The following is a 12,679-nucleotide window of genomic DNA, read 5'->3' as shown; positions in this document are numbered from 1 at the left end:
TTTTTTTTTTTAATAATGCTGAGGGAGCCACACACAGATTTTTCACAAGTGACTTCTGCTTGAAATATTTCATGAGTCTATGGAGAATCATTAACTATTCACGGCTGCAAATTAAATGAAGATATTTCTGTTATGAAATACTAAGCTAGTGTCTCAGTTTCTCTATTTGTAATGCATGGCTGTCACTTCAGTGAGACAATATAAAAATACAACTTTTCAAAAATGTATTATAAAGCACTTCCATGAAACTGTAATGAAGAAATTGGAGAGAAAACATTAATCCTATATTTGCCTATAAATTTGGATAGTATGATCTGAACAATGGGATTAAAAAAGAAAAACCTCAGTGTGGAAACACCACAAAACCTCTCTAACCAGTGAGACCAGAGCTGTCTGGAGAAAACACTATTTGATCAAAAAAACTGTGTAACAGTGACATGCAGATGGAAGCTGAGTTAAGATGGAAAAGAAAACCTTCATTCCAGCATTCCTCGATTCAGACTCCCTTGAGTTTGCAATTTCAATGGCCACTGAAGCAGAGTTTATGTACTGAGGGAGGGGTTTGTTTGCAAGAAAACTTCAAACGCTCATTTAAACAGTTACCTATATCCCTCTCAGTTTAAGAACTGAAAATGAGACAAGTCTGACATTGCAATACAAAAAGTAAGCATCAGGAAGAACAGTGAGATGATCCAAAACTCCACTTTTTAATCTTAAATTGTGGAGGAAGAAATGAAATCCAGTAAAAAGAAGTAATGAAAGAGTAAAAAAAGCACAGAAAAATCCCAAACAAAAACAAACCAACAAATAATAAGAATACCTAAAGCAAAAATAGAGAGACATTCTGGGAGTATAGGAGGCAAAAAAAGGCTACTTGGAGTGTCTTGCATTTACCTAAACTGCTGTCTTCAGACAAAACTTTAGTCCTCAGCATAATACACCTATATTAACACTGGAAAGCCATCATGACTTGATGGAATCGAGCTGCTCCTCTCCAGGTTTATGTACTAACCCAACTCAAAGCCTCTCACACAAAGTGAAAAAAATTTAAATTTCTAAATAGCTAAGATTTTAAAGCACTTTTGACGTTAAAGAACCTATATGTGATAAACATGAACATCTCAGCAGTGTTGCATAAATTTCTATCACTTCAAACCTCAAATTTAGATTAGATTCTCATAACAGATGTGCAATTACAAGGTATCACTAGGAGTCCCATCCTTACTCAAGGGACACATTTTCATTAGTAATCTGGCCATTTTTAATGCTGATTTTTTGCCCATTTTACTTTGCCAGTTTGGCAATTTCCACAGAAGTCAGACTGCTGACAGGAGCAGGACCTGGCGATGTTTCCCAGGAATGACAAGGCCTTGCTGTGGAACCCATTTTATTAGCAGCTGTCTATCTTGTTCTAAGATAGCAGCCTTACCTCCGATATCCTTACCACCACAGGACTCTCACCTCTGAGACAAAAACAGAGAGGAAAAAAAAAAAGGAAATAATTATACTGTGGGCAGAGCCGTGGCAGTTGCATTCATAAAGGAAAAAGTACACCACGAAAGGAAACTTTCTTTTGCAAACCAAGGCAAAATTTGGATTGTCTTCTGAGTCTGACACTACAAAGCATGAGGGCAACTGATTAAGCAAGACCATTTTTTGCCTTTTTTCCTGTTTGAGTATCAGTTTAACACTGACAACTGAATTATTTTGAGTGATCTTCATGCGTAACAATTTCAGAAGTTTACCTTCTAAGCAAAATCTCTTGTGGTCTCACACTCTTTTTGCTTTTCCAGCAAAAACAGTAACAGATACTTTACAGTGTCACTACAATTATTAGCCTCTAAAAGTTTTCACAGAAAACATGTTCATCACCAAAATATTCATATCTCAGAAGGATTAAAAGATACCCACACAATTTTATAGCATGCCATAGCAAGAACAGCATTAGAGGGATGAGTTCATTCTAACCCTGCATTAATCAATAAAATATACTATCCATTCACTCTATAAGCTGCAAGTCAAAAAGATAGATATTGAACAAACCACACATAAATCTTCAAAGTTTTGCTTAATTAGACAGGAAATGGAGGTTATGCCATCTTCCACAAAACTCTGAAGCTTTTCATAGACAGCAAGTTATATGACAAGTGAGGGATAAACACACTAAATTGACCAAGATAAATAATATTAACAGGAAAACTAAGTGTTTCAGAAGTATGTACTGATTCTCCACACAAAAATGAATGGCACATTCTTTTCATTAAACTTGTCTCACTTAACAATCCCCCATGAACCTGGTGATACCAACATTTTCCTGACACAGCCCTACTCAAACCAGGCCAGGAAGGCTCAGTGCAGGACCTACTTCACATTAGCAGTCTTCCCTTACCAGTGAACAAACAGATGACAGACAGCTGTGGTGAGCAAACTCTGGGATACACTCTTTAAAAAAATGGATTGGGCACAAAAATGCTGAAATACACAACCAATGCATTATTCTTGCACTTGGCTCCCTGGACACTTAAGAAAAGAGGAAATAATACCAGACAGAACAGAAAAACACATTTGCTATAACAATACTGCATTTCTTCTCTACAAGCACAGTATTAAGTGACAGGCTAGGCCTGGGCTGACACACCAGGACCAGAATAACATGGCATGGCCTGCACATAGGCTCTTCCTCTCTGGGATGCTTCCCTTCCTCGTCCAACTTCTCCTTGCCTATCAGAGGTGCATACCTGCTCCACTGGGGCTAAGGCACAGTCTCAACCTTTCTACACATGGAACAAAACCTATACATGTAGAAATGGCACATATCGAACTACCTGAATATGTATATGTGTTATTTGGCCTCAGGATGGACAAAGGTAACCCATACTTTGCCAAGGGTAACCCTAACACTGAAGCTTGGGCTTCTGGTGTCATAAATACCAAGCTTTACATTTTCAGTCTTTCCAGATTACCACAGTTGACAAGAAAGTCTGAGGGCTGACACTGCTGCCCCTGCCCCAAAGTAATGGATTCCTGGCCTAGATACTGCTAGAAAATTAAATAATTTGAATTGTCCTGATAAAACAATCATCAAAAGCATCTACAGACATCTCATTTATTGTTGAAGATGCAACATAATCAAGAGATTTTCTATTTGTTTAGTTTTATGGATTTCTTCAGATTTCTAGTTATTTCTTCAGATCCTTTTAAATTCATTCTTCACTGAAGTACCAGATCTCTTAGGGAAAGAGAAGGATCTTGTAAAGTGAAGCATTTGGGATTTCAGTAAACAACGCTATAGAAAATTAACTTTTAGAGGGACACTGATAGAATAAAGAATGGTTGCCTCTGTTTTGACCTCGGAATTTGAGATAAACTTTCAATCCCCCACTCTGAAATTTCAGCTATGCCCCTAACATAAAAGCACAGCACCTACTTCAAGAAGTGGTGAAAAATGAGAACCAAGTAACTCAGATAAAGCTGTAATTCTTGATAAATTTGATTTCTGTCCCTTAAATTATTTACACATGACAAGTCTGTTCCGTACAGGTGTCATCCTATCAGCAAGACATGATGCATTTTATCATCTAATTTAACATGTTATTTGCAGCCTGAATTCAAAAAGTGTGAGAAAAGTCACATTAAAGATATCAAAACACTGCTAAGACTACAGCAAGAGGTGTACAAAAACTAACAGAACAGTGTAATTTGATCATAAGTGTCACCCTTCTTTTCAAGAAGATTTCAAGTTTGCCCTCAAAGCTGTATTAATATGATTAACATCTCGCTTTCACATCTGCAGCATCCACTGACTTTCAGACCACGAACAGTTGCACTGCAGAGCCAAACTGAGAGCTCTGAGAAAGTGCACATACCTGTAAGCAGGAATCCACAGAACTTCTTGTGGGAAACAAATGTCTACTGAGCCATACAGTACCTTCCCAACTGTTGTTTTGCTCAGATATGCAGAGGAGTAACGTACTTCACCATGCAAACAAGATATCTGATATTCCTGAAACTACTACTCATTCCTAAAACAAAGCTACTCTTTGCCCATAGACACTGACAGAGAAAGTATTTCAGATGTAAATATCCACAATCAAAAATTATGTAGGATGTGTTCCCCTTCATACCAGTGGGGATGAAGCCTCTAGGTGCTAACAATACAAAGATGCGTTACATAAGACTATGCACTTATTTTTAGAAGCACATTACAAAATTAAGTACTGCACTGGAATTTGTTGCAGAGCCATGGACAGTTTCATCAATAGGCACAAAGAACAATTGCTCAGTTGGAGCAGAATATTAGATTCAATTCAGACTGAAGTTCTCTCCTCATGGTCCCAAATATACGGAATCATCTCAGACTATAAAATTTAATTTACATTCAGAAAAAAAGAAAAAACAAACCAAAACACAAAAACCCTACTAATCATAAATACCTTTGGTATGAGCAGCAGAATTTATAAAAATTGTTTTCTTGAAGATTTGTTCTGTATCTTAATACTTAAACCATGATAACCCACAACTTCCTCCTTTTCCACATCTCTCTGTGACATTCCCCTCACTCCAGGGAAAAGAGTTGTAGTGTGGACACTCTGAAAGTCTGCCTGTGCTTACTGGATGCTTAACCAGCTGCCGTGCTACTGAATACACACCACATCATGTATGACTATTTCTTTTGTAAGAAAGTACACTAACTTGAAATTCTTTCCTTCACCTAGACACAATTTTATGAGGCCTGTAGGACCATAATTTGAATTTTAACTTCTCCTTTTGATTTCAGTTTTCATATAGAAGCATATTTACATAAATTCAGTTAAATGGTTAACTTTGAGTTAACTCAAAAGTTAGGTTACCTATATATACTTAACTAACTTTAATTTTTCATGTTTCTTGCAGTTAAAAACATAAATTGATCTATGAAGCACATTCTACTATCAACCGTTTATTCATTTACTACCACCATTTACTCATTTCCAGCCTCTCTTACTCCTATCCAGGCTCTCTCCTAAGTCCATTAACACCAGGGCCTGTACCTTTAGTCTACCAAGTTTTAAAATACACTGCTCAAAATGGTTTTGTTTTAATAACTGAACCCAGCAGATGCAGGTATTCACTAGTATAGAAAAGGTCAGCAGCTGTACACTGGAATACATTGTTAAGGGGGAGTTAGAGATGCCTCCTCTTAGTGAGTCACTCCTGGTTACCAACCAGACCTACACCTGGCCACCCCAATTTTCAACACTTACTGAACTCTTGCTATAAAACCTAATTCAGACTAGTGTGAAACTGAATCTACCCTGTGGAACATAAAAGAATTACCAGTTGCTTAAAAAATCATTTAAGCTAGTTACATGTCTTCCAGAGACAATAAAAGATTAAGATCACAGCTAATATTAAGAGTTTGCAATTCCTAATTAAAATACTAATCCAAATGAAAATACTACTTGCTATCAACCACATACTGCTGGTATTCACAACATACACTGACCTAAGGTAATCTCAGAAGAGCACCAAACTCCTGAAGACTGAATTTTATCCTTGAAAGAAATTTTGATAGTCCCTGTTCCATCACATATGTCTCACAACATTTATACATAACCAAACTTCCATGAAATTGGAGGAAACAAAACATGCATTTATTTTCCAAAACATATCATCCCGAAAACTACAAAGTTTCCAAAAACAAAAATGAAAACAGACACAAAAAGAAAGGGGGTTTTGTTTGTTTAGGGCTTTTTGGGTTGACTCCATACCACAGTAGAAAAGGAACCTGAATTCACTTCAACTTCCACCATGAAATAAAAAGTGAAACTGACTGACTCTCGTCTAATGCTGGTCTTAATCAATCTGATCTTACTGCAAATGTGCATCTACATCCAGAAAATAAGCAAATAAATTAAGATTTCAACATAAGGTACCTTCCTACTTTAGGATGGTGCTTTTGACACTTTAGGAAAAGTACACCATACAGCAAAGTATCAAGACCCATACCCACACTGCAGTAAATAATCAAACATCTCATTAAGAAGATCGTTTGTGTCAAACAGTTTTACAGGTGGACACAGTATTGCAAGGCACTTTAACATTCAGAATTACTCATCACCTTGTCAAGTCTTTCAAAAGTTGACAGTGCTTACAGGTGATTTCTATTTGAAAACCTTTTATATTTCCACTTCTCCAACATCACAACACATGGTGCAAACATTCAAGAGATGACCTTCTATACATTTTTTTTTTTAGCTTACTCAGTCATTACACAAAATACCTGCTTCAAGCTATTTTCCTGTTTAATAACTTTTTCAAAAATATTTATACCTAAAAATAAACATATATTTATATAATATGTATAAACATATAAATGTTTATAGAATATTTATATAAATATATAAAATATTTATATAAATATTTTATATAAACAAGTACTTTCTCACAAACCTCACCACTGCTGAATGGCAAAAGACTTCAAGCATATACACAAACAAGTCCCCTATACAGTAGAGCAACAGAGGGAAGGTTGGCAGACACTTTTTCCATCATTATAAATTCTCTGGCAACATTTCCTTTGCAAGAATAGTTTTCACAATTCAAATTAGAAATGCTTACAAGGAATACTCATTCTGCCTGAAACAATGCAAGGTCTTCATAAGCTGGAAGGGGAAAAATATTATTCCAGTGAAGCTCAAAACAAAAGCTCATACAGTCATATAGACTGCAAGACAAGTACAAAGTCCACTGACACAAGCATTAGTTGCTCATTTTACACCAGGACAGGCATTTTCCTACAGCCCTTTAACAGAAAAGATAACATATGATATTACATTACCATTGTCTGCGTTACAAAGACAGCTTTAGAAAAACTTGTTTGCTAAGACATTGCCTACAAATCTAAAAGTTAACATTTTATAATTAAAAATAGTTGGCCGTAATGAGTCCGCCTGCCTCTTTTTGCCTGAGAGCTCCCTGCTATTGTTTTCAAATGCACAAGTATTTAGACTGTAATGCAAATATTGTGGACATGCCATTCTGAAACACATAAGGAACAAACCAAACAAGTGCCACCTACTGAACCTGGTATAGGGCCATTTTGGGGGTGTTAACACTGGTTCTGCTAACCATATGTATCAACTGCTGCCATCCGTGGTTCCACAGAAGTCCTGAACAAGGAAAATGAAACACAGGAAACCATTATCCTCTTACCACAGACCAGAACTTGGCTATGAACTGGTTAAATGACTTACCCAGAGTAACCCATCCCTTCAGCAGGTAACTCACACAAAGCATGGTCCAACTCAGCCCACTGGATTACTGTCTACTCAGCAACAGCAATGCAAAGGAAGAGTTTCCATTTTACGTACCACAAATACAGCAGCGTTATATACCAGTTTTCAGTTTAAATAAACTATGCCTTTTGATTAATAACTTGACTTCAGAGAACTATATTCAAACATCACTGATCGATCTCAAGCACATATAACATCTGAAAGCAAGATTTTAAAAATGCTTCTGAAGTTCAATAAACCAAAAAAAAAAAAAAACCAGGAAAAAAAATCCCAAGTGGCACGGGGTAAAAAATAATACCTAAAAATATCCCCCCATGAATTATCCCAAATCAAAAGGAAAACAGGAAGAAACAATGGTTTACTTACTACTGAATTTCTGATTAACAACTCCTGCACTGCAATTTAACAAGAGAAGGATGTGTCTGAAAAAAGTCTTCATTATAATCACATTTTAACCTACCAGCATAATTTGAAAGGAATCCTCCTAGGAAATGTAGAGTTGCAAAATTATACATATTAGCACTGCAAAAAGCAATTAGATGGCAGAGTAACCAAGTCTGGGGGAAAAAATAATGCACACTTTTCTGTAATGCTACTGATAATGCTACAGCAAGACAAATTAAGGGTTCTCAGTAACCCTTTTGGGCAAGAACCACTTATACCTTGACTTGGAGCCTATTACACAACCAGACCAGAAGATGAACTAGTGCACACCACCACAACAAAAGTGTTCTATTTTATGAGAATATTAAAAATTAAAGATAAAACACATATCATAAGCAATATGAACATTTTATGGCTGGGGTTTTGGTTAAGGGTTTTTTTTTTTTTTTTCATTTTTGCATATACAAACACAAAAATACTCTCAATCCAACGTAAGAATCTCTAGTTGATTAGCACAGACCATGCTTGGTATATACACACCTGCTCCAAAACCAAAATAATTCCACAAGGACAATTTAAAATATCCTACTGTGCAGTATTTTCATTTGACACAATTCTTCCTACACTATTATAATGCTCAATAAAAGCATAGTTAGCTGTCAAAATACACCATCCATCCTGAAAACTCAGGCACAAAGTTAACCATCAGCATGTAAGCAGGTGCTTTCAAGTCAAGGAGACTACACACAAACTTTCAGGTGTTCATATGCTTTTCCAGGAAGCTGGGTCAGGAAATCAACAAGACACACACAAACACAGCACTTATGTGCTAAAGCATATCTGTAAAGAAAAAAAGGAAAAACAAAAAAGGCCAATTCTACTCAGGAAAGACAACTGAAACAAGTTGTATTGAATTGTTCAGTGCAGTGCAACTGAGACATAAATTTCAAGCAAATATATTAGCAGATTTCTGCTGTATAGCAGAACGCCCACGTACCTTTTTTTTTTACTTACTTATGTCTCAAAAGCTCAGATAAAGCAAAGTTAACCTAACTTCAATTTCTATGCTTTTGTCAATCCTTCAGATTTACATACACGCTATATTACTAGCAAATCATAATGAGAAAAACTGTATCATTTCCAGAGTAATCATTTAGATCTGTTGTAAAAATACTGATTTGACATCCTGAGGTACTGTACTTCCATAGAAACTGGTAATGGCCTTTCTATTTAAGCTAACATTTATAAACACACACAACAAATTTGGAAATAGTCTGCCAAGAATTTAAGAATTTTTCTTTTCTTTTTTTTTTTTTTTAATAACACATTTTAATGTGCTTTTATTCAAGCACATTATAGCTTTAAGAGAAGACATAATTTTAAAAAGTTAAGATACAAGAGTTTACTTCCTTTAGAACAAAATTCTGTACTTGGCGCACTTTCTTTACTACCTCATAGGAAAACAAGCCATTCAATACTTCTTTTCAGTTTCCAGATAAAGTCAGAAAACCAGGTGATAGAAACATCTGTTTTAATTCAACTACGGTTCATTTTTAAGTTCTAATCACTTCTCGAGTTCATAAAAAGAAGGAGGTGGAAGGTATTTCTGAATAAACAAAGTTATGATACAAGGCCCCTTTAAAACCATAATGAGGTTACAACTTAGCAATTACTACACAACAGACCTTGCATCAACATGAATATTAGGGTAATTTTTAAGAAAGCTACTACAGAGGCTAAAAAAGCAATAATGTTCCTGATTTCAAAGCTAATCTCTATGCAGACAGTAATGCATTTGGAAATCAAAAAAATAAAACAGAAATACTTTCTGAGCTCTACCAATCTGCTGTGGGCACACAGAATTTTCATATGAAGCAACTGAGGCAAAGACCAAGATCTTCAGGTGGAAAGAGCCACTTATGGGACAATTTTCTGGCATCAAACTTCAGGACACATTAACTGTCCTATTTTTTGCCACTAAAATTACACTCTATTAAAGAGAATTCAAGTCTATTTTTTAATATAAATTTCTGGGGCTTCTTTGTTTTTAGTTTTTAGCCAAGGGCTTTTCTTTAATTTCTTGACAGAACTGACACACAAATAAGTTGCAATAACAATGACTACTTTGACAGCAGTATTAAGTTTCTAGAAGAGATGTGTAGACAAGGTTTATCTACTACTACACTCTTAGCTTTATCAACAGCTTCCTGAAAATGAAACGGAAACACACTTGCAAGTCAAGTCAGTCAGCTCTTGATAAGTGAGTATTCAAATCCCTTTCTAAAATCAGAAGCAGTCAACGCCTTGAAGTTTAGCATACCAGCTGAATACTCAACATAAACAATAGGGGAAGTTGGGGGCAAAAAGAAGAGGAAAAAAAAGACATGGGACAGATGCATCGTGTTCAAGATCACAAAACCTGATCCTGTGAACTATGTTCTATTAACACGTCATTATAGGAGAACTCAGGAGAACTCAAAGTACATCAACACATACACAACAATTCTTCCAGGTCCAAAGGAAGATGCGTTTGCAACATAAACTTCCACATTTTCCTCTTGCAGGTCTTCACAAGTCTTAACAGTCTGAAACAAACCCAAGTTTCTCAAAACATAAAGTTTTCCAATAACAGATATGACAGCAGATTTGATCATCTTAATCCTTCCCCAGCTGAAGAGTTAAGACTAGCAGTCAGCCACCAGCATCAGATGTTGCTTCTGTGCAGGCACACAGGAGTGTCTCCTTCACACACACATATATATTTATGAAAGATACACAGAAAGTTCTTATTCTCCCCTGGGGATAAAACAGTGCAAAGTTGGAAACAACTTTTTGCCTGATAAAAGAGACAACAGAAATTAAACATGCTTGTGTTAGATGTGAATAAGCAGCAGAAGCAACTAACACTTTACACAAGCATATTTTCATTCTCCCACATTACAGAGCCTCTAAAACAAAGTTATTTGTAACTTCACCGAGAAAAACCCACCCGAAAACCAAGAATGCCAATTAGTTGGTACCTTGTAGCATACATACGCTAACTAGACTGCTAACACTGACTCTTGCATCTTTCCCTACCGCCCTACTTATCCCTAACCTGTCACCCTGTGCCACCTCCTCTCCCAGCACGGGTCATGTTCACGCTGGAGCTTGTCATCGCCGCCCAGGCGGGCAGGGGAAGGCAGATTCCTTCCTTCGGCGACCGCGCTCTGTCTATTTCAAGTTTGTTTCACAAACATGTCCGAGAGAAAGCTAGAACCTGTTTACACGCCGCCTTAACCGCCGCCAGGAGGAGAGTGAAATAGACGCAGGAAAAAGAAAATAAATATTTTTCAACCCAAAGCCAGCCAGTAGCACCCGGTCTCACCCCTTTTCTCCGCCTGGGGCCCGCGGCACAGGCCGCACGGCCGCTCGGCGGAGCGCGGGGCCGGCGCAGCCCCGGCCGTGGGCGGCAGGTTCCGCTGCCCCGGCGCCGGGCCCGGGGAAGGCGGCGGGCGGGGGCCGAGCGGCCGTGCGGCCCCGCGGGGCCGGGCTCGGAGGGACGCGGGAGGCCCGGCAGCAGCCGCCGGGGCGGCGGCGGGAAGAAGCCGTTCGGGCGGGCCGAGCGGGCCGCAGGGCGAGCCGCCAACGGCGGCCGCAGGGATGCGGGGCCCGGGCAGCGCCGGGCCGCGGCCTCGCCCGGCCCCAGAGCGGCGCCCTGGGCCCGCCGCCGCCGGCGGCCGCGGAGGAGGGCGGGGGGCGGCAGGCCGGGCCGGGCCTGCGGCTGCGCCCCCGGCTCGGGCGCCGCGCGTCCCCCCCGCTCCCCCTCGGAGACAAAAGCAAACGGAAACCCGGCGGGGCGGCCCCAGGCCCACCGAGCCCCGCCGAGGGCCGCGCCGCCGCCCGGGCCTCCCACTTCGGGCAGCGGCCGGGACGGCGGCGAGGCCCGGGTCGGCGGCGGGGCCGGGGAGGGGCGGCCGGGGCCGGACTCACCGCATGAATTTTCTTGTCCCGCGAATCCAAGATGGCTGAGTATCCAGCACGGAGGATGCTGGGGGAGCAACCTTTACCCTCTGACCCGGCCGCCGCCGTGACCCCGCCGCCGCTCGGCCCGGCCGCCAGCGCCGAGGGGCGGGGGCAGCGCCGCTGTACCGCCCGCAACGGCCCGGCCCTGCGGAGGGGCTGAGGGGGGCGGCGAGGAAGGGGAGGAGGAAGGAGCAGCGAGGCTCCCTCGGCTACGCTCCCTCCGCCTCCCGCGGGAGACGCGGCCCAGTGCTGGGGGCAGGGCCCGCAGGCCGCGGGGCTGCCGGATGCCGCCGCTTTCCGCCGGCCCCGCTGAGACGCTGCTGGCGGGGGACGCGCCCGGCTCCGATCCCGTTCTGTGAGGGGAGAGGGCGGCGCGCCGGGCCGGATCGGGGCGTGGGGCTGAGCAGGGTCAGGGCGCAGCGGGGCTCCCCGATCCTCCCCTCAGCCTGCACCCCGCGGCTGCCGGGGCCTGTGGAGATCTACCCCGCGTGGACGCCTCCCTCGGGAGCGCCCCAGCTCTCAGAGGGGCTGTCCCATGCCCCGGGGCCCTGCTCTGTCAACTCCCTTTGGGTTGCAGAGCGCAGAAGGAGCGGCCTGGCCTCTCCGCAGGCTGCGTGCTATCCTGTGGAGGTTTTAGGTCCGGAACGACCCGACGATGGAGTAAATTGTGTGAAAGTTCCCATTTTCTCTGCAGTGTGGTACCAGTGGAGAGACAGGTGGAGCTATCCACTTTGTGTGTTAATAAAATGGAGAAGCATTTACAAGTTTACACAAGTGGACTTGTAATTTACCAACCTTCAAAACATGTATGTTACAGCAATGGCTTGAATACAGCAAGCGCTGATGCTCAAAACACTCATGCAAATAATCCCCTTGAATTCAATGAGACTGTCAATGGTACAAAAGCTAAGCCTGTGCACAAGTGTTTACAGGATGAAGGTCAACATAATTTGTGAACTGACTCCTGTGCTCCGTCAAGAAAATGGCACTGACACCTTAGTGTGGTTGTAAAA

At 41.0% G+C, this 12,679-nt stretch overlaps 1 protein-coding gene across 1 annotated transcript in view; it reads right to left on the bottom strand.

The window, feature by feature from the left end:
• Positions 1 to 11,934, bottom strand: part of CNOT2 (CCR4-NOT transcription complex subunit 2) — an 85,399-nt gene extending 73,465 nt beyond the window's left edge. The window contains exon 1 of the mRNA XM_066319170.1: positions 11,634 to 11,934. The gene's annotated coding sequence lies outside the window, so the exon portion shown is untranslated. The remainder of the gene's footprint in view (positions 1 to 11,633) is intronic.
• Between the last annotated feature and the right edge of the window lie 745 nt (positions 11,935 to 12,679).

This window comes from Sylvia atricapilla, chromosome 5, assembly GCF_009819655.1.
Source record: "Sylvia atricapilla isolate bSylAtr1 chromosome 5, bSylAtr1.pri, whole genome shotgun sequence".
Taxonomy (NCBI): Eukaryota; Metazoa; Chordata; class Aves; order Passeriformes; family Sylviidae; genus Sylvia; species Sylvia atricapilla.
Note: the sequence above shows the minus strand (reverse complement) of the source record. Positions and strands in the feature narration are given on the sequence as shown.